Consider the following 23,305-nt stretch of genomic DNA (forward strand, 5'->3'; position numbering starts at 1 on the left):
AAATTCTTAAAGGCTCATAGAGGGAGTTCCCATTGTGGCACAGCAGAGACAAATCTGACTAGGAACAGTGTGGTTGCAGGATCCATCCCTGGCCTTGCATAGTGGGTTAAGGATCCAGCGTTGCCGAGAGCTGTGGTGTAGTTTGCAGATGTTGCTCTGATCTGATGTTGCTGAAGCTGTGCAATAGGCTGGCTGCTGCAGCTCTGATTAGACTGCTAGCCTGGAAACCTCCATAGGCTGCAGGTGAGGCCCTAAAAAGCAAAAAAATGGCTGCACTCCTAGGTACATGGATGTTCCTGTGCCAGGCAACTGTGGCCATGCTGGGTCCTTTGACCCATTGCACCCAGGTGGGGTTGTGGGGTGGGGGATTGAACCCACATCTCTAAAGAGACCCAAACTGCTGCAGTTGGATTCTTAATGCACTGCACCATAGTGGGAACTACAATAGGAACTCCAGTGGACTTTAAACCTACTCACTGGAGAAAGATCTGATTGCAATGATTTTTCCACCTGGAGTTCTAAAGTCCCCCAAAGATTTTCTTGTTTATAATAATGTGCAAGGCAATTGGAAACTCTAAATAAATACAAACATGGAATGGAAGTCCAAGCAAAAATTCTGTTCGCTTCCTGGGGGGTTTGAAATGGAACAAGGGCAGCAGTAATCACACAAGCACAAACTGGGTTTTAGCTGGCTCCTTGAAGAACGGAGTTGGCTTCAAAACACTTAACAGGTTTGCTGAAATCTTTGAAATTTGACAGTAGGCACTTGGCAAAAGAGAGTCTCTCTTACTTGTGGTTTTCGTGCAAGATCAGAGACAGGAGCTACAGCAGACAAGAAGCAAAACATAATAATCCTGCAAAGGAAAATCCTCTACTGGGCCAGCACGGTAGAATCATTTATAAAAGGTAGGATAAAAATCTATTTAATGATTGTTTTCCCTCGGAGCACGATGAAAAAGAAATAATCTTGCCAAACTCAAGTAATTTAAATTCAATTCAACAAACATTTATCGAATACCTACTCTGGGATACATACTGTTTTGCAGTGAAAACAAAAATGAGGTTGAATTTTTTAAACAGTCTAAAGGTTATTGTATAAATATGACCAATTTATGACAAATTTCTTGCTCCTAGATCTTTTTCTCTTTTGGGAACATTTCTGCCTTAGTCTCATATAGAATGTCATTTTTTTTTCCTTTTGCATGTATTCCTTAAAATATGCATAATAATTTTTCACCGTATTTAACTTTTTCTTATAATGTGTTTCATATGATTTGTGTGTGTATGTACACACACACACACACACACACACACACACACACACACACACACACACACATATATTCCCCCTCTCCCCAGAAGTAGAATTTACTTCCTTCTCTCTCCCATCTCCCACCTACGCGGACTCTGGCTGAATATATTTCATACGGTTCTTTGATCAAATAAACAGATTGAGAATGAGAACTGGGTTATAATACTTGTCAGTATTCCATTGTATAAATTAGTTAAATCCTCTAAGCCTCAATTTCTTTTCTATAAACTGTATAGGCAGTAAAATATGGAAAAGTCACCTCTTGAATTCATTTCTGGAAATCTTGGTTGAGTTGTAATTCATAGATGTCAGGAAGAACGATGGCAGTATGAGGCGGATGGCTGATACGTGGCAGTCTATTAAGCTGGCCCTGTGTTAGCATGAACTTACATGTTTATTTAAGTTTCACAGACATGCATGATGTAGCTGAAGAATTGTAATAGAGGTCTTGAATTAATGATGAAGCTGAGATAGCCTAAGATAAAGCATTTAACTGGGAATATTTTGCATATTACCGAGTCATGAGGTTGATAAACACATTGGCTTGCTAGATTGAATACACCCTAACAACAGACTGGTGAATTGGACTAACCCAGAATGCTTCACTACCTCTATTGGGGGATTGACAGAGAGGCTGTCTGCTATTAGAGATTGAACTGGAGACCAAAATACACACATTAGGACAGAGTGTTTTGGGTATGCTCCAGGGACGATACATGGAGAGCAGGGAAGATGAAAGAGAAAGTTCAAGATCACAGTTCTCTAGAGTTTTGTGATATTTTAAACAATGAGGACATTCCTTGGCAATATTTTTGAATTGGGAGAGGGATCAAATAAAAAGGAGTAAAATATTTGGCAAAATCCAGCTTAGTTTTGTGCTTATGATTCTATTAGACTAGAGCCTGCATCCGAAATAACGAGTTCCATTATTCCCAATTGTTTTATTGAATTAGGTGAGGCCTCACACTCTGTCACTCCTGACTTCCTTCCTTTTCTGCAAACATTTATGAAACACCTCCAGTGTGTAAAATGCTATGTGTCGGAAAGTATGTCGAGTCTATTATGTGCAAGCGTTGTCTTTAAGAGCCGAGGGTTCTCAGATATCTTATGGGGTTGCCCCTGTGGCTCAGTGATTTGAGAATGTGACTAGACCGAGGATGAGGTTGAGGATGTGGGTTGGATGCCTGGCCTCACTCAGTGGGTTAAGGATCCAGTATTTCTGCAAGCTGCTGTGGCACAGGTCACAGATTCAGCTTGGATCTGGCGTTGCTGTAGCTGTTGCATAGGCCACCAGCTGCAGCTCTGATTTGACCCCTAGCTTGGGAAACTCCATATGCCATAGGTGTGGCCCTAAAAAGTAAAAACAAAAACAAAAACAAAGTGTTCTCAGATATCCTGGATTTTAATCTGAATCTGTTTAAAAATATTTTTAAGCTGTTAAATTGTATTTTTAAATATTTGCCATACAAAAATAATTGAATGAATTACTACTTCAGCTGAATTTACAAGGTGACCTGGTATTTTTGGTGCTTCTATAAGATATGGTTGCTATATCCACAGAGTCAACACCACTCGGGAGCTTGTTAGAAATGCAGATTCATAGGCCAGCCAAGACCTACTGAATCAGAATCTCTGGGGGTGGGCCAAGCAGTCTGTGTTTTAACAAGTTTTTCAGATATTCTGAGAAGCCCTGCTGCAAAGGAAACTGGGAGACCATGTACTATTGATTTGTTCTGATTAGTAGTTTTAACTTTCAATAATGAGAAAACATATGGTGCCCATGGCAGAAAAAGGTCAAACTGTTATTTTTCATGAAACTGAAAAGATTGATGGATAAGCAATGAGGTCGTTCTCTATAGCACAGGGAACTATATCCAATGACTTGTGATAGAACACAATGAAGGATAATATGAGAAAAAGAATACATATATATATATGCATGTGACTCGGTCACTTTGCTGAACAGCAGATATTGATAGAACACTGTAAATCAAATACACTTAAATGAAAAAATTTTAAAAAGAAAACATTACTCTCGATAATCATTCACACAGTTAGGTGAAAAGATTTCTAACCAAGGGGACATGAAGAGTTGGGGGAAAAACATTGGGAAAGATGTTCAGTAATTTTTAATTTCAAAAGGCTTTGAATTGAGCTTCCAGTTTAAAGTTATCAGTGTCATTTAATTGGAATAAGTTGGCTCATCGGTGCAAAAATTGCATAGGACAGATCTTCTCTTTTAATAAAATTAGATTCTAGAACATACTGGAATTAAAAAAAAACATGTACTTTTAGTTGTTCAAACTAGAGTTTCCAAAATTATCTGTGAATAAATATTTTGTTTCTCTTTGTTTTTCTTTTTTTCATTCAAAGCCATCTTGAGGTGTTACTTCTATAAAGGACGATTAAATGAACTACTAGAAAAATAAGACCCCCCCCCAAAAAAATATACACAAAATGCAAGCACCAGCTTTTCCGAAATGACCTCGAAGTGGACAGTTAATGATCAGTTTAGAGTGGGCACTAGCCTTCAAGCCACATTTGGAGTTGCACTGGTTAAACCACCTTTCTAATGTAATCACTACTAAACCAACTGCGGCAAATGACCAAATGAAAAACTTTAATAAAACACGAAGCAGTGGGGGCTCTGAAGTCTGGGCTTGAATCTTGGCTTGATCCTTCTCTTTGCACCTCGATTTTCTTTCTTTCTTTTCTTTTTTTTTCTTTCTTTTTTTTTTTTTTTTTTTTTTTTTGGTCTTTTTTGCCATTACTTGGGCCACTCCCGTGGCATATGGAGGTTCCCAGGCTAGGGATCCAATCGGAGCTGTAGCCACCAGCCTACACCAGAGCCACAGCAACTCAGGATCCGAGCCGCCTCTGCAACCTACACCACAGCTCAGGGCAACGCTGGATTCTTAACCCACTGAGCAAGGCCAGGGATCGAACCCGCAACCTCATGGTTCCTAGTCAGATTCCTTAACCACTGTGCCACGACGGGAACTCCTCAATTTTCTTAGGTATAAAATGGGGATGGGGATGGATGATAACAGGTTAAATCTTATCTGGTGGTTGAGAATGTATGAAAGGGTTGCTATTTTCTTTCTTGCTTGCTTACTAGCTTGCTTGCTTTTTAGGGCCTCACCCTTGGCATATGCAAGTTCCCAGGTTAGGAGTCCACCCGGAGCTGCAGCTACTGGCCTACACCACAGCCACAGCAATGGGGGATCCAAGCTGTGTCTACAACGTATACCCCAGCTCACAGCAATGCAAGATCCTTAACCCACTGGGTGAGGCCAGGGATTGAACCCAAATCCTCACGGATACGAGTGAAGACCTAACCCTCAATGTGACTACATTTGGAGATGAGGACTTTAGGGGATAATTAGGGTTAGATGAGGTTGTGTCTGTGGGGACCTCAGGATGGAATTAAAGCCCTTATAACAGGAAGTACCAGAGCCCTACCCACTCCAACTTTCTCTCTATGTGCCACAGGAAGACACAGCAAGAAGGCAAGCTGTCTGCAAGCCAGGAGGAGTGTCCTCCCCAGAGCCCATGCTGGTATCCTTATCTTGAATTTCCAGCCTCCAAAACAGAAATAAATTTCTGTTGTTTAGGGAGTTCTTGTTATGACTCAATGGTAACAAACCTGACTAGGATCCATGAGGATGGGGTTTGATCCTTGGCCTTGCTTACTGGGTTAAGTATCTGGCATTGCCCCGGGCTGTGGTGTAGGTCACAGATATGGCTCAGATCTGGCACTGCAGTGGCTGTGGCATAGGCTGGCAGCTGCAGCTCTGATTCAACTCTAAGCCTGGGAACTTCCATATGCCCCATATGCAGTGGGTGTGGCCCTCAAAAGACCAAAAAAAAAAAAAATTTTTTTTTTCTTTTGTTTAATCCACCAGGCTATGCTATTCCATTGAAGCAGCCGTATAGAATCAAGACAGCGGAGTTCATTAGTGAGATCATTGAAATTAGGGTTCTGGGGTGGATTGAAGTTGAGAACAATGACAAAAATCCCCCCCCACCCCCCGCTTTTTTAGCTGTACTCATCACGTATGGAATTTCTTTTCCCAAGCCAGGTATTGAATCTGAGCTGCAGCTGCAATTTATGCCACAGATGCAGACCAGATCATTAACCCATTGGGCCATCCTCGGAACTCCCAACAAAATCCTTTAACTTCTATAACAGGAAGTAGTTGGAAGAAGGGGTTGTCCAGGACTTATTTTTTTGGTCTTTTTGGGGCCGCACCCACAGCATATGGAAGTTCCCAGGCTAGAGGTCCACTCAAAGCTATAGCCGCCAGCCTACACAACAGCCACAGCAATGCCAGATCTAAGCTGCCTCTGCAACACAGACCACAGCTCATGGCCAACGCCGGATCCTTAACCCACTGAGCGAGACCAGGGATCGAACCTGCATCCTCATGGATACTAGTCAGATTCATTTCTGCTGAGCTATAATGGGAACTCCCTGCCCAGGCTTTTTAAAATCCTAAATCATGATGCTTGAGACCAAATTTGCAGCTGCAAGATGAGAAAATTTATGGAATGATGCAGTCTCAGTTTCTTAATTTCTCCGTGATGCACTATGAGCAAGTGAAAAGTTGTAGCATAGCCCTTGAAAGTGTCAGACTGTCTTCACATATTTTCTTATTTTAAACCCAAATATCACTTATACATTCACTCATTCACTTGTCACTTATGTCACTTATACATTCACTCATTCAAGAAAATTTGAGTGCTTATAAAAGTGCTAGGTGTGGTTCTCAAAGGTGGGACACAGACATACTGTCTTGGTCTGTTCAGGCTGTGAGAAGCAAGTGCCATTGCACGAGAAATGGTTTTTATGGAGTTCCTGTCGTAGCTCAGTGGAAACGAATCTGACTAGTATCCATGAGGATGCAGGATAGATCCCTGCCTTGCTCAGTGGGTTAAGGATCCCGCATTGCTATGAGCTGTGGTGTAGGTTGCAGACATGTCTTGCATCGCGTGTTGCTGTGGCTGTGGCGTAGGCCGGGGGTACAGCTCCAATTTGACCTCTAGCCTGGGAACTTCCGTATGCCTTTGGTGTGGCCCTAAAAAGACAAAACCAAAACAAAACAAAAGAAATGATATTTACATTTTTAATTGTTTTAAAAAAGTGAACACTATTTTGTGACGTATAAAAAATTGTTTAAAACTCAGGTTTCAATGTTCATAAATAGTTTTATTGGAACATGGCCTCGCCCACTCATTTACAGATTGTGTCTGGCTGTTTTCACACTGCAAGGGGCAGAATTAGGTCCTTGCAACAGAGAGCAAATGGCCCATAGGGCCTACAAATATGTGATTTGACCCTTTGCAGAAAATGTTTGCTTCTCCCCTGCCCTAAACCCTTAGTTCCCAGACCCTCTACTTCCACCTTCACTGCTCTTTACCCTTCAGGGTCACTGACAGTCTCCCATCTGCTGGTCAGGGTCACAGACATTGTTAACCTTTGTTTTAGCACCATGTGCAGAGGGCATGTAACCTTGATTTTCATAGGCAAATGAGATTTACACGTATCTGCTCCGGGAGAACATGACTTTCATATTGTTTGCATTCACAATTTTGTTTTCAGGGCTTAGGGCATACATTTTCTTAGCATTTGATTATAGATCTGGCTTGAACAGAAAAGGCTTTGGGGCAGAAGTCCAGCCAGCTATGGCTGGTCCTGTCTAGAACGCTTTGGCGTGCCCATGGTAAATGACTGCAAATTGTGGAAATGAATACTTGTGATTTAGGAACGAGGCAGTTGTTATTCTAGGTGAGACTGCATGTCTTTCAAGTTGAGACTCTCACTTCCTGAAAAGGGTCCTCTCCTAATATCTCACTAGCTGAAGACGCAGAGGCAAGATGTAAACTGAAATAAGGAATAGGAATGCCATTGTATTGCCTGTGGCAAAACAGGATGATTCTGTTTTTCTCCTCTGCCCAGCAGCCATCAGCAGCAGCTTTTGGAGGCAGTCTACTTATTTGCTAAATGCTGGCCTAAAAGCACAGAAACTGTGATTTCTGTTAAAATGAATCTTTTCGGGAGTTCCCGTCGTGGCGCAAAGGTTAACGAATCCGACTAGGAACCATGAGGTTGCGGGTTCAGTCCCTGCCCTTGCTCAGTGGGTTAACGATCCGACGTTGCCGTGAGCTGTGGTGTAGGTTGCAGACGCGGCTCGGATCCCGCGTTGCTGTGGCTCTGGCGTAGGCCAGTGGCTACAGCTCCAATTCGACCCCTAGCCTGGGAACCTCCATATGCCGCGGGAGCGGCCCAAGAAATAGCAACAACAACAACAACAACAACAAAAAAGACGGAAAAAAAAAAAAAAAAAGAATCTTTTCTTCCTTTCTTTTAAAATTTTTATTTATTTTTATTTTTTCTGTCTTTTTAGGATCACACCCATGACATATAGATGTTCCCAGGCTAGGGGTCGAATCAGAGCTGTAGCCCCTGGCCTATGCCACAGCCACAACAACGTGGGATCTGAGCTGTGGCTGTGACCTACACCACAGCTCACGGCAACACTGCATCCTTAACCCAGTGAACGAGGCCAGGGATCGAACCGCGTCCTCATAGATACTAGTCAGGTTCGTTAACCACCGAGCCATGATGGAAACCCCCTTTCTTTTCTTTTTCTTTTTTTTTTTTTTATTATAGTTGGTTTACAATGTTCTGTCAATTTCTTCTGTACAGCAAAGTGACACTGTTATACATTTGAATATTCTTTTTTTCATATTATCCTCCATCATGTTCCATTACAAGTGGTTAGATATGGTTCCCTGTGCTATACAGCAAGATCTCATTGCTTATCCACTAGAAATGCAAAAGTTTGCATCTTCTAACCCCAGACTCCAAGTCCATCCCACTCCCTCCGTCTCTCCAAAATGAATCTTTTCAGTCACTTAATAATGTGCACAAAAGTAGCCTATGGTACATGTACTACTTAAGGGAACTACTTCAAACATAAGGAGGATGGTTTCATTTTAGTTTTAATTTAATTATGTGATGTCTGAGAAGGATACAATTTTACTTTTCTTTCCACAGGGAGGTGTCAAGGAATTCTCAATCCCAAGGATCTAATTTTAATATGCTGTGTAATCTGCTTCATCACCTCCCTCTGTTCCATTCTAATGGTCAGCTGGGCTGGGATTTGATGTGATGGGGGGACATTGTGTGTGTATGTGTACATGTGCCCTCTTACACAGCGGGAAAGATGGGCTGAATTCTGTACTTAGCACTAAAGAATCAAGGAGTATAACCTTTAAAATTTGTGAATCACTATGTTGTACACTTGGAACTTATATAACATTGTACATCACCTCAATAAAAAATAAAATAATGAGGAATTCTCATCATGGCTTAGCGGTTAACAAACCCGACTAGTATCCATGAGGATGTGGGTTCGATCCCTGGCCTTGCTCAGTGGGTTAAGGATCCGGTGTTGCCATTAGCTGTAGTGTAGGTCAAAGATGTGGCTGGGATCTGGTGTTGCTGTGGCTGTGGTGTAGGCCGGCAGCTACAGCTCCTATTCAGCCCCTGGTCTGGGAACTTCCATAGGCTGTGGGTGTGGCCCTAAAAAAAAAAAATGGTGGAGTATCATGGGCATTTCCAATGGCAACAAATATAAAAGGATCTTCATTTCAATAATTATTAGTAAAAGTTTTGTCTTAGATAACTTAGTTCTATTTCCCCTTAAAGAACAACTTTGCGAAAGTGCCCACTGAGAAAGTAGGAACCTACGTTTTTCTTCCTGCTGTCTGGGAAGAAAAGAATAGGGCAACATCAATGAAGAGGAAAAGGGAAAGCATGGGGAATTTTGGAAGGAGAAAACACTCCAGGACTGAGAAAGAGATTACTTTTTCCTGAAACTTTTGTTATGAAGATTTTAAGATGCAGAGGAGTAGAATGAATAGTTCATGGAACACCTATGTATCCACCCAGCTAGATTAGAACAAATTATTAACATGTCCCTATATCAGTTATTCACCCATCAATTTATCCATCCCTTGTACCTCTATCTCTTAATCTCTTTATCTACCCTTTCCCATTCCATGCATCCACCCACACATCCATCCACCCACTCATTGCTCTTTTGTCCCATATGTCTCTCTTTTTATTTTATTATTTTATTTTGTTTTATTTTAATTTTATTTTTCAGGGCCGTACCCGTGTCATATGGAGGTTCCCAGGAAAGGAGTCCAATCAGAGCTACAGCTGCTGCCTTATGCCATAGCCACAGCAATGTCAGATCTAAGAGGTGTCTGTGACCTACACCACAGCTCACTGCAATGCCACATCCTTAACCCACTGATCGAGGCCAGGGATTGAACTGGCCACTAACGGTTCCTAGTTGGGTTATTTTCCACTGTGCCACAACGGGAACTCCTTGTCTCTCTTTTTAGAGCCTTTTCAAAATAAGCAGTAGATACTATCAGCCTTGATTCATAAATACTTTACATGAATTGCTTCAAAATAAGGACATTGCTAAGCATATCATTATTACACTTACAGTCATTAACAATAATTCCTTAATTTTATCAAATATTCATGTTTGTTGAATTTTTACTTCAATTACTACAGTTTTCACTTTGAGAAGTTTTTTTTTTTTTAATATGTGCCTCTTTCCTGCTTATATAGTAAAGCTTCTTTTAGGAAATATCCTTTAAAAACTATTAAATATAGTTATCTTTATTGCCTAATGATTCCAATATCTAAAATTTCTGGAGTTCCTGTCAAGCCTCAGCAGAAATTAATCTGACTAGCATCCATGAGGACGCAAGCTCAATCCCTGGCCTCAGTCAGTGGGTTAAGGATCTGGCGTTGCCAGGAGCTGTAGTGTAGTTAGCAGATGCGGCTCCGATCTGGCGTTGCTGTGGCTGTGGCATAGGCCAGTGGCTACAGCTCCTATTCCACCCCTAGCCTGGGAACCTCCATATGCAGTGGGTACGGCTTCAAAAAGACAAAAAAATTTTTTTCTTGTGTCTGTTGCAGATAACTGCTCTTTTTGCTGATTTTCATTAAGGTACCTGTTCCTTGTGTTTTCCCTGAAGTTTGAATGAGAGCTGCTTATTTCTTTTGAGAGTTTATTAGTGGCAATTCTCTGAGATTTGGTCTGAACTTGAGACCTTTCAGAGAGGATATATCCTGACTCTATTTGCTACAGAACTGAGACTACCTTAGTCCAATTTTGTTGAGATATCTCAGATCACACAGACAGTTTACATGTAGACTGAAAACCCTCATTAGACTAAATGGGCCAGGAGCTCCAGCTGTGGCTTAGCAGGTTAAGGACATGACGTTGTTTCTGTGAGGATGTGGGTCTGATCCCTGGCCTCACTCAGTGGGTTAAGAATCCGGCTTTGCCACAGCTGTGGTGTAGGTCGAAGATGTGGTTCAGATCCAGTGTCGTCATGGCAGGCAGCTGCAGTTCTGACTAGACTCCTGGCCCAGGACCTTCTATATGCTACAGTTGTGGCCATAAAAAGAGAAAAAAATTAATAAATATATAAGACTAAATGGGCCAGACTTACCATTATAAAATCTAAACGAGATTTCTTTTTCATTTATCCAGCATCAACGTTGAGAGGGGTGTGTTGTTTTGGTTTTGTTTCATTTTGGCTTTGGTCTCCTTTGGTGTGTGATGCATTTCTTATTTCCTTTTGGGTTCTCACCTTTAGGTAAAGTTTTCCTGTTATATTTGAGTTTGGATGGCCCTGGATTCATTGTATACCCAGAGTTTAGCACAAAACCCCTAGAATACAGCCAATTTGGAATTGGATTCCTTTTCAAGATTCCAGCCTCCCCTTTTGGGGGCTTCTATCATATGGTGCTCAGACTTACAGAAGGAGCTGTCCTGTAAATCTTTCATTAAGGTCAGAGATGAGAATATTTAAGAAAAATGATGACTGACTTCCCTGTAGGTAAAGACCATTTCAAGGCTTGAGTTTACGTACTTTCCTGTTTTGAAATAGTCTAGAAGAATGATGGTATATGGACTCATGTGCCAAATTTTTCTTTTTTATTGTAATGAAAAACATTCAACAAGTGCTGACTTCATCTGACCATGTACCAAACGCTCAATTTTTTTTTTTTTTAAAGCAAAGGAGGTTATACATTGTCCACAAAGGGATGCTTTGGCCATTTCAATCCAGGGAAACTAAATAAGGACTTGATTAATAACCCAAAGCTGTGGTTTCTGATCTTGAACTTCTGTGCAGGTAAATGTTTCTTTTGAGCCACCAAGAGGTGACTCCATAAGGGAAGTGAGAGATGAAAGTCATCTCTCCAAACTATAGCTCTCAGCCTACCTGAGCCATGGCTGCGAACTACACCACAGCTCATGGCAAAGCTGGATCCTTAACCCACTGAGTGAGGCCAGGGATCGAACCTGCAACTTTATGGTTCCTAGTTGGATTTGTTTCCATTGTGCCATGACAGGAACTCTGGAAGTCATTTTGTAGTGGGTATCTTTAGACTAGGTTCCATAGCAAATGAAATGTCTAGCAACTATAACTACAGAAATGAAGTAAGTCAAGCTCTACAATTTGACTGAGTGACAGTCACCATGAACTGATCTGAAAGTATAAAGATATTGGGAGGTGGACAAATAAATCCAGTAGATTATTTTATTTTATTTTGCCTTTATTTTTTCATTTTTTTTTTAAGGGCCACACTTGGGGCATATGGAGGTTCCAGGCTATGGGTTGAATCAGCTACAGCTGCTGGCCACAGCCACAGCCACAGCAAACTGGGATCCGACCCACATCTGCAACCTATGCCACAGCTCAAAGCAACGCCAGATCCTTAACCCAATGAGTGAGTTCAGGGATGGAACCTGCAACCTCATAGTTACTAGCTGGATTTGTTTACGCAGTGCCACAACAGGAACTCTGATAGTTTTATTTTAAAATTGGAATTTTATTACCAGGTAATATGGAAAACATTATCCGTTTTTTTTTTTTTTTTTTTTTTTTTTTTTTTGTCTTTGTTTTTTTGGGGCCGCACCTGCGGTTTATGGAGGTTCCCAGGCTAGGGGTCTTATTGGAGCTGTAGCTGCCAGCCTTTGCCACAGCCTCAGCAACACCAGGTCTGAGCCTCATCGGCGACCTACACCACAGCCCACAGCAACGCCGGATCCTTAACCCACTGAGTGAGGCCAGAGATCGAACCTGCAGCCTCATCATTCCTAGTCAGATTTGTTTCCACTGCAACATGATGGGAACTCCACATTATTCTTTTTATGTTTTCTTTTTTTTCAGTTTGTTTCACTAACAAAATCCAAACCATTGAGTTTTTATGTATGCAAGTAAGAAAATGGAATATTGGGACAGAATTCCAAGTACGTTTCTTCCAGAGTGATGCCGTGGTGACAATGGAAATACGTAGATGGACAATTAGCTTTTTTTTTTTTCAAGATGTAGGAATTTTTATGTCTATTTTGGTCACTTGATTATAGCCTCCATGTGCATACAGAACATGTAGATATCAGGTTCCTGAAAATAACACCCTTGTTTCTCCCAGGATGGCTGGAGATAGTTGTCAACCACAACACAGTCGAGTTCAAATCACTAGATAGGGATTTTATGGATCTTTAAATTCCCACTGTATTCTCTTTACAAAATTCCTCAAATATAGGTGGAGATGAAGTGCCCCTTTCTAAAGTAAGATGATTTTATGTAGTAGTTTTGACATGTCCTTTAATACTTTCCTCTGCCCCTTTAAGCGTCTCCTGAGGAACAATGAAGGAGGGCTGGTTAGGCAGATGCTTTTTGAACTAAATAAGACAGAGCACCTCCTGCTCTTGGGCCTGCTCCAAAGTGCCCTGGGCACCACATCCAACCCAGAGAAACCCCGTGGAGCATGAGATTGTAGAGTATCTTTGTGCACTTCATTTGAACTTGCCCTCTGGCCTGGGGCTGGAGAGTTTTTGGTGCTCCTACATCACGTGAGTCACCTAGAAATTCTTCACGTGTCATTCCCTTCCTCCTGTTCTCAGTGCCACCATCTTGGTCTAGACACTCACTGCCAGCCAGCACTGTGCTTTTTACTGTTAGAATTCTAACCAGGAGTTCCCATCGTGGCGCAGTGGTTAATGAATCCGACTAGGAACCATGAGGTTGCAGGTTCGATCCCTGGCCTTGCTCAGTGGGTTAAGGATCCGGCGTTGCTGTGAGCTGGGGTGTAGGCTGCAGACGTGGCTCGGATCCCGCGTTGCTGTGGCTCTGGCGTAGGCTGGTGGCTACAGATCCAATTGGACCCCTAGCCTGGGAATCTCCATATGCCGCGGGAGCAGCCCAAGAAATAGCAAAAAGACAAAAAAAAAAAAAAAAAAAAAAAAGAATTCTAACCAGTTAGAATATCGCCTCTCATCTCTCTCCACACCTGTCTACACTGTGTGTGGCACCCTGTTGATTCCTCCCAAGCCACACAATTCAGATTGCCCTGTGTTCAGAAACTCTTAATGGTATCCCCTGATGGCTACATAGAAAAAGTCCAAACTCTATAATTGTTTTAAGACCCTTCAGGATCTGGCCCTAAATTGTTTAACTTTATCTCTTTCTGACGACTCACTAATAAGAGCCTTCTGTTTTGGTTACACTATTTCATTGTTTGTAACTCGCTGTGAGTATCATGTTATAAACATCAAAGCCAACAAAAATTACTATTTATGTAACCTGAGACCTCAAGGGAAAAGGTCAAGGATAAACACCAATAGATGTGGCAAACTTTTTATTTAATTATTTGTTTATTTATTTTAAGGCTGCAGCTGTGGCACATGGAAGTTCCCAGGCCAGGGGTTGAATCGGAACTGCAGCTGAGGCCCACGTGAGAGCTTGTGGCAACATTGAATCCTTAACCCGCTGAGGGAGACTGAGGATCAAACCCACAGCCTGATGGATACTAGTTGGGTTCTTACCCTGTTGAGCCACAAAGGAAACTCCAATAGCAAACTTATTTAAAGATTTAATAGCTGTTATCACTCCACATACACTTGGCTCATTCTTTCTGATACTTATTAACTCATTCTTTCTGATACTTATTAACTCTTAGGTTGCAATAGGTGGTTCAGACAGAGTGAAGTGACAGTATCCATCCCACCAGGAAGCAAATGTTCACGTTGCATGGGAGCTTCCACTCCATATCCATCCTCCCTCTGTCTTCCTTTCTCTGTTCTTTTCTTTCAAACTCTACCCTTTTTGTCTTTTTTTTTTTTTTTTTTTTTTGTTGTTGTTGTTGTTATTGTTGCTATTTCTTGGGCCGCTCCCGCGGCATATGGAGGTTCCCAGGCTAGGGGTCGAATCGGAGCTGTAGCCACCGGCCTACACCAGAGCCACAGCAACGCAGGATCCGAGCCGCGTCTGCAACCTACACCACAGCTCACGGCAACGCCGGATCGTTAACCCACTGAGCAAGGCCAGGGACCGAACCCGCAACCTCATGGTTCCTAGTCGGATTCGTTAACCACTGCGCCACGACGGGAACTCCGAAACTCTACCCTTTGACATTTGTTCTTAACTATGCTTGCTGTCTTATGTTCCTGAATACTTGCCAGCCTTGGAATAGCTGGGTTTATTTTTATGGATGTTCTATTGTTCATCATACAAACACACCATCACTTTGGACATGATTTTCTTTTTTTTTGCTTTTTAGGGCCGCACCCATGGCATATGGAGGTTCCGATTGGAGGAGTCCAATCGGAGCTACAGCTGCTGGCCTACCCCACAGCCACAGCAACATCAGATCTGAGCCCAGTCTGTGACCTATACCACAGCTCATGGCAATGCCAGATCCTTAACCCATTGAGCGAGGCCAAGGATTGAACCTACACCCTCATGGTTCCTAGTCAGATTCGTTTCTGCTGTGCCATGATGAAAACTCCTGGACATGATTTTCAATTGATGAATATTCTGATTTTATGCGTGGGTGGTCTTGTCCATGAAAGAACCCCCAGTCAGGAATTCCCATCGTGGCTCAGTGGTTAACAAACCTGACTAGTATCCATGAGGATGTGGGTTCGATCCCTGCCCTGGCTCAGTGGGTTAAGGATCTGGCATTGCTGTGAGCTGTGATGCAGGTTGCAGATGCGGTTCGGATCTGGTGTTGCTGGGGCTGTGGTGTAGCAACCCCTAGTCTGGGAACCTCCATATGCCTAGGGTGTGACCCTAAAAAGACAAAACAAAACAAACAAAAAAGAATCCCCAGTCAATTCTGGCATCTTCCCACATTTACACGTTTATTACTCTGAAATTCACTTTGTTCACTAATTCTAACCCCTAGATTCCTTTATTCTTAAAAACCTGTGATCAAGTCAATAATTTTATATTAAACTATTACCTGTTTATGTGTTTTAAATTACCTGTTTATGTGTTTTAAATCTCCTTTTAGTTTTACTTTTGGGGTATATTTTATGCTCCATAAAAAGCATTATGTGTAATAAACTAAAACATTATTTCATTTCATTGTTTGTAAATAAATGCATACATATGGAGGATAAACACTTTCAATGAGGGGGTATGTGATAATACATTAAAAGTTTGGAGACCATTTTTTTTTAAACCATTGATTTGGCATTTACCATGTTTCACAATAGGGGATTATCTTTTTTTAAAAACAGCTTTATGGAGGTATAACTTACATTCTGTAATTATCACTTGTTTCAGGCATACAATTAAATAATTTTTAATCAATTGGCAGAGTCATGAGACCAACAACACAATCCAATTTTAATGCATTTCTATTATCTCAAAAAGATCCTTGCAGGCACTCCCTGTTCCTACATCCAGCCCCGGGCAACTAATGATCTTTCTATCTCTGCAGATCTGCTTTTACTAGACTTTGCATATCAATGGAATCATATGATATGTGGTCTTTTATGACCGGCTTCTTTCACATAGCATGTGTCTTTGAGGTCCATCCGTGTTGTAGTTTGCAGTAATATTTCATTCGTTTATGTTGCAGGGCCATACGCACGGATATCCCATACGAATACCTTCCGTTTTGCTTCTCCATTTACCTCTAATGATCATTTGGATTCTTTCCTCTGTTTTGGCTACTATGACATGGAACTGCTGTTATGAACACTCATGTAGACATATGTTTTTATTTCTCTTGGACATTTTCCTAAGAGGGAATTTCTGGGTTACACGGTAACTTCATGTTTAACTTTTTAAGAAACAAACTTTTTTTCCGAATGGGCTGCACTATGTTACATCTTGCTAGGAATGTCTGAGGGTTCCAGTTTTTCTACATCCTCCTCATCAACACTTGTTATAATTTTTTTTTTTTTAATATTGTTTCTGTTCTAGTGGGTGAGAAGTGATATCTCATTGTGGTTTTCATTTGCTTTTCTCTCATAACTAACGATGTTGAGCCTCTTTTCAGTGTATGCCTTCATTGGGGAAATGTTTATTCAAATATTTGGCTGATTATCTTTTTATTCCTTATTCCAAAAAAGCGAACCCTTTGTGAGGATGGGAATAATATTTTATACTTCTTTGAACCCCAAATGCCTGCCTGGTACATGATGGGCTCACTCACGTAATGGTGGTTCAAATGTCAAAAAGAATGATGATGATTTCACAGATCAAATGGAAGAAAGATTTCATGTTTGTCTCCGAGGTTCACAAACTCAAGTGCCCACAGTCATCATGCTGGTAACATAAAGGTGTAACTTTGGTTGACCTTAGGAAAATAGTTCATTAAAAATAATTACTGTGCAGGGCAAGAAAATTTATTTATTTATTTTTATTTTGCTTTTTTTTTTTTTTTTTTTTTTTTTTGCTTTTTAGGGCCAAACCCGTGGCATATGGAGGTTCCCAGGCTAGGGGTTGAATAGGAGCTACAGCTGTTGGCCTCCACCACAGCAGCACAGGATCTGACCCGCGTCTGCAATCCATACCACAGCTCATCGCAATGCCAGATCCTTAACCCACTGATCGAGGCCAGGGATCAAACCCGAAACCTCATGATTCCTTTCATTCGATTCTGCTGTGCCACAATGGGAACTCCAAGGAAATTTATTTATCACTGGATTCCACCTGCAAGGATGCCACAGATTGACACCCCTGAAAGATGTACACCAGACCCTTCATCCCTGAGCCTAAATCGGGAGAAGTCGGCCTTCCACCCAGGATGTGTTTCCCCATCACTCTGATGCTGTGAGGATCGTCCAGAGCCTTCTATTTATTTTCTCTTTTCCTTTCATTTTGGTCTCACCCACAGTGTGCGGAGGTTCCTGGGCCAGGGATTGAACCTGAGCCACAGCAGTGGCCCAAGCTGCTACAGTAAAAATGCCGACTCCTTAACCCACTGAGCCACCAAGGAAGTTCTCTACAGCCTTCTAAGAAGTCTTCTTGTCTCAAGCTTCCCACAGCCCATTCGGCTGCAGCCAGAGGTATCTTTTAGAAGGCAGCCCTGCTGCTGCTGCTGCTGCTGCTGCGGGCACACTTCAAACCCTTCAGACTCCTCCTTACTCTTTGGACCAACTCAAAATGCTCCAAAATGGCACATGGGGGGGAACCGACCCTAACTGCTTTCTATTATGCCAGTGCCTAGCTCACATTCTCATCACTGACTCTTTGCTCCTGAAATTTTATTTTCCTGTCAGATCTCCTGCACCCTGGGGCTTCCATCTTCAGATGGTAACTTCCACTTAACCTTCTCAGCTTGTGCCTGATGCAGCTCCTTTTTATAAGCTCCTTGGGACCCCACATTACTCTTGTCAGACTCTTGTCACACTTTTATTTTATTGCCATTTCCTCTTTTCTTGTTCAATTCCTCTGCTATTTGAGGGTCATGACCACATGGAACTTATTCACTGGTGGATTTTCAGCCACCAGAACTTTGGGTTGCGTGCAAGAAGCCAAAAGGATCTCATGTGACATCAGATGAGTTGATGCGAAGGGACTCTCCAGCATCACCTTGGGGAATAACATGATGTGCCGGTGAGGCATCTGTAAGTCTGAGTCGAAAGGATGTCATAAAATCCCCATATATCTGCAGCCAAAGTTGACATCAGATTTTTCGCTCAAATTCTCCTCTGTGTTTGAAGCTCGAGAAACAGCATTCCCCCCACCCCAGTATCAGGTTTACTGTTGCTGCCCAGTGAGATAATATCTGGAGCCTGGAGATGAGAAAGTAGATGGTGTGCTTTCCAGCTGTGGGGCCATCCACAGGTTGTCCGACGGGTCTTTTCACTCAGATTTATTGCTGTGCCCTTTAGCTACCCACTTCCTTCCTCCAACAGAGTCCTGGGGGAATGTTCAACACTTACCTAACACACCATTTTCTGTGATATGCAAAGTGATGGTTACCCAATCACAGGCTCAATCCTCGCCTCAGGACACTGAGGGCTGGGGGTGGTGGAGAGCTGTTAAATGCCAAAAATATGACTTTATTTTCTTGCTTTGAAGGGCTTAGGTCATCTGCAAACCTGTTGGGTCATATACATTGGCTTAACTTTCATTTGGAAGAGGAAGTTATGCTTAGGGCTGGAGTTTTTCAAGTGAGTTTTAAAAACTTGACTTTGCATGACAGCCAACATCTGCATCCTGTCTTGATGACTTGATCTTGGGCTCCAAGTCTCAAGAGTTGCAGAAAATGTGAACTGATGATGGAAGCGCTTTTTGTTACACCTTTTTTTTTTTTTTTTTTTGTCTTTTTTAGGGCCATACCCATAGTATATGGAAATTCCAAAGCTAGGAGACGAATAGGAGCCATAGCCACTGAACTGCGCCACAGTCACAACAAAGCCAGATCTGAGCTGCATCCACGACCAACACCACAGCTCAAGGCAACTCCAGATCCTTTAACCCACTGAGCGAGGCCAGGGATTGAACCCCCATACTCATGGATAACTAGTCAGATTCTGAACTCTCTGAGCCACAATAGGAACTCCCTAACGCTTGTAGTGCTTTTTTTTTGTCTTTGGCATTTTGATACACCTTTCTCCCCTCTTCCATGGGCAGGATCAGACCTCTGTTACAGAGCTTGCCAGGTAGATTCTCCAAATTCTAGGATGAGTAAAGTCTTGCCCTTTCAAATCATCTCCTGTGGGGCTGTTGGCAATATTGTGGGGAAGATGATAGATTGAGGAGGTGCTTGCCTTGCCTTTGGTGTTAGGATTTCCTCAATCTTTATACCTCTTGAGAGTCCAAAAAAGGGAGTAAGAGAACTTCTGATGTCTCAGTAGTACTAATTAGCATGAAATTAAAATATTTTAACACTTTATTTGGCATAGCTGGGAAATGAGAGGCTACCTAGTAAGTGAATTATTAAGAGATCTTACCCTGTTAAGCATTAAAATATGTTATTAATTATATTTACATCTACAGATCATACTACCCTACTTTACTGAGCAATTTATAAAAACCGAAATGGAGTGGATAAGCAATGAGATCCTACTCTATAGCACAGGGAACTAGATCCAATCTCTTGAGGGAGAATATCACGGAAGGTAATATAAAAAAAGGAATCCAAGCCTCGTCTTTGACCTACACCACAGCTCATGGCAACACTGGATCTTTGACCCACTGAGCGAGGCCAGGGATCAAACCTGAAACCTCATGGTTCCTAGTCAGATTCGTTTCTGCTGTGTCATGACGGGAACCCCTGGGGTCTATTTTTCTAAAGAAGAGTTTTAAAGTCTTGTGTTATTAGGTTGTTATCTCTCCCTTCTCTCTGCAAATACTTGATCCCTTTTAGCCATACACTCCCCATTCCTTCAAGTCTGTGGCTTCAGAACTTAACTTCAGACAATTAGATTACTAAGCTTGTTAAATCTTACATAAGAGCGATTAGGCGAGGTACCCTCCAGGGGTGAGATAGAGGAAATTTAGTAAATGGAATATGTTATCTGATTTGGCTAGTTTTTAAAATTCTGGGCTTCTTTTCTTAGGTAATTGAAGATATGAGATCCATAAACTCTACGGAAGTGATGTATTCTCTCATTACATCTGACCAGCTAACTGCTCAAAGTAAAGAATAGAATTCTAGAATGAATCTCTACATTCTATTTTTTCAGGCTGTGAGGAAAGTTGAAGGAGAGAATGAACATCACAGGGGCTCATTACAGGTCCAGGACCCAGTTTTTCTCTTTCAGAAATCCAATTTTTTAGTTCTCCCAGAGGTTATCAGACTGTAAAAAAAAATCGCACTAACTATGCTTGTTTCTTATTGCCACTGTAACAAATTACCACAAACTTAGTGGCTTAAAAACACACAAATAGGAGTTCCTGTCATGGCTCAGTGGTTAACGAATCCGACTAGGAACCATTAGGTTGTGGGTTCAATCCCTGGCCTTACTTAGTGGGTTAAGGATCTGGCGTTGCTGTGAGCTGTGGTGTAGGCTGGTGTTAGAAGGGGTTATTTGGGAGTTCCCATCGTGGCTCAGTGGTTAACGAATCCGACAAGGAACCATGAGGTTGCGGGTTCGATCCCTGGCCTTGCTCAGTGGGTTAAGGATCTGGCATTGCCGTGAGCTGTGGTGTAGGTCGCAGACTTGGCTCGGACCCCTCGTTGCTGTGGCTGTGCCATAGGCCAGCGGCTACAGCTCTGATTCAACTCCTGGCCTGGGAACCTCCATATGCTGCAGGAGCAGCCCAAGAAATGGCAAACAGAAAAAAAAAAAAAAAAAAAAAAGAAGGGGTTATTTGAATAGTTCTTGAGTTTGATAACCTGGCACTCAAACTTCTTGGTTCTTCTCTCCCTAGGTCCCAAGGAATCCACAAGTTGCTGTTATTATGTTTCTTAGTCTACAAATAGTGTGATGCACCTAGGTTAAGTTTATCCTTAATCTACACCCTAGAAGGCAGTTGAAATACCTTAGTCAGAACCTGCATTCTAGGGTGAAGAGTTAACATTTGAAGTGTCATAACGAGGAACCAATTCTTCCTTTACTTACTATCCAAATCCCTGGAAATCTGTGCTGAGAGATGTACCAATTAGCAACTGGTATGTTGGAAATAATGTTTCACTGGTGCAAGGAGTGGTTTTTAAGGTAAGTGAGATGTTGGCTGAGTCCTAGTGCCTTTACGGGTCCTAGTGCTTTTAGTGAACAATGCATAGGACCTCAGAAGCTCAGTGGGCTGCCGTACAGCATAGAGCTCAAGTCTAGAGCCATCTTAGTCCTGTGTCACTCTGCTTTGCACCCAGACCTGGATGGTCCTGCCTGCAAAATAACCTTTCACTGGCCTGAGAGTGAAACTTCCATGTAAGGTGCTTTTTGGAAGGCCTGAGGGCAGGGAGGGCACATTCCTGAGCTATGAGAATAGATCTCATGACTGTTTGGCACCTGCTCGCTGGTAAACATTCCTACATTTCTCAGAAATTGGACTAAGACTTGATTTCTTTGTATCTATCACCTGGTATTGATCTTGGGGACAGGGCATGTGGCCCTGTGGCAGAAGGATGGGTTAGTAGGTTCTTGGTTTTCCATCTTTATTAGCATAGCCATCATTGGGAAAGCTGGTTAAAACACAGGTGGCTGGGCCCCAACCTCTGAGTTTCTGAGTCAGTAGCTCTTCGGTGGGGAGTTGGGAATTTGCATTGCTCACAGGATCTCAGGCGATGCTGCTTCTGCTGGTTGGAGACTACTCTTTGAGAACCTCTGAGCTCAGTTTTGCTGTGGTTTAAAACCACAAAGTTCTATCTCTTGCTCGTATGCCCATCAGGGGTGGGTTGGAGGCTTTGCTCTGTATCACAGCTGAGCTTACTTTGCAACGGCGGCTGATGAAGCATTTATGCATGAAAGAGCCCTGATGGGTATCAGCTGGTGATTAAAACACTCCTCAAAATTCATTGGCTGGGGGTGGTGCCAGGACTCATCCCACCATGTGAGTGCTAGGAAGCACAATTCTACCTTGGGTCCCGAAGGAGGGAATCTGAATGCTTGTAAAATGGCTCTAAAGATTACTGCAAGTATGACCCAAGTTTGACCAAGGGAACCTGGTAACAGCTGAGCAGGCAAACTGACTTAAGTCAGTTCACAACGCTTGGGCACCGTATAGCGGATACCGTCATGGCTCAGTTGACCTTGGTCATTATGTTGCCTTCTCAAGTAAAACTTGAAATTATAATAACTTCATAGGCGTCGTATTTCCAAGGCATCTCTGATTTGGTTCCCTTTAGGTATATGGTTGATCCATCCTTCTCCTTCTACCCATTTTTTATTCTTAGATTTTATTGCAGATATGATCTTTTCTTTCTTCTTAAAATTTGGAGACAGACTTGGCTTTGGAGGCCTCTGTGCTGAATGTGCTGACTGCAGCTATATGAGAACAAAGTCTGAGAATTTGGGTCATCAGCCATACTCACTTTGCGGCCCTCCTTCCCCTCTCTCTCCTTTCTTCCCTCTCTCTCTCCTTTCCTCCTTCCCTCTCTTCCCTCTTTCCTTCCTTCTCTCCTCTCGTCCTTCCTCCCTCCCTTCCTTCATTTCTTTCTCATGTAGCTTTGCAATCATTTAACCGCTTATGACCCTACAATAACATCACGTATAATTGAAGCAGCAATTTAATTTTGGCTCTAAAACTATTTCTCAAACCCCTCTTTGACTTCTCACTTCAATAAGTGTTCCTGTTACACACTGCCCTCTTACTGGGTCTTAATGTCTTTCTAGGCAGCCAGAGAGAGGGTAGTTACATCTTCATCAAAGGATAAACTGTGTGGGAAAATGACAGGGCGAGGACTGGTTGTTTTGCATTCTTATGTTCAGTCACTTCAGTTCACCAGGGAAATAAAACTGTCAGCACAATGTCTCTGGGTACAGAGGACATCAGTAGGGTATATGATTCAAAGGATTGCCCAAAGCTAAGGTCACTGTATAAGCTTTAATTAACTGGGACAGTCAGGGGCAGGTGCTGTAGCAGGGAATGTAACCACTATTAATATTAATTTTTTATGTGAATATAGGGAAACTCCTGGATGCATTGTTTCATAATTAATTTCCTTATAAGTTATGAATGTCCTAGATATTCCCTAAA

At 42.2% G+C, this 23,305-nt stretch overlaps 1 long non-coding RNA gene across 1 annotated transcript in view; it reads left to right on the forward strand.

The window, feature by feature from the left end:
- LOC106506454 overlaps positions 678-23,305 on the forward strand; it is a 60,913-nt gene continuing 38,285 nt past the window's right edge. The window contains exon 1 of the long non-coding RNA XR_002339692.1: positions 678-906. This is a non-coding gene — a long non-coding RNA (uncharacterized LOC106506454). The remainder of the gene's footprint in view (positions 907-23,305) is intronic.

Source organism: Sus scrofa, chromosome 16, assembly GCF_000003025.6.
Source record: "Sus scrofa isolate TJ Tabasco breed Duroc chromosome 16, Sscrofa11.1, whole genome shotgun sequence".
In the NCBI taxonomy this organism is placed as follows: domain Eukaryota; kingdom Metazoa; phylum Chordata; class Mammalia; order Artiodactyla; family Suidae; genus Sus; species Sus scrofa.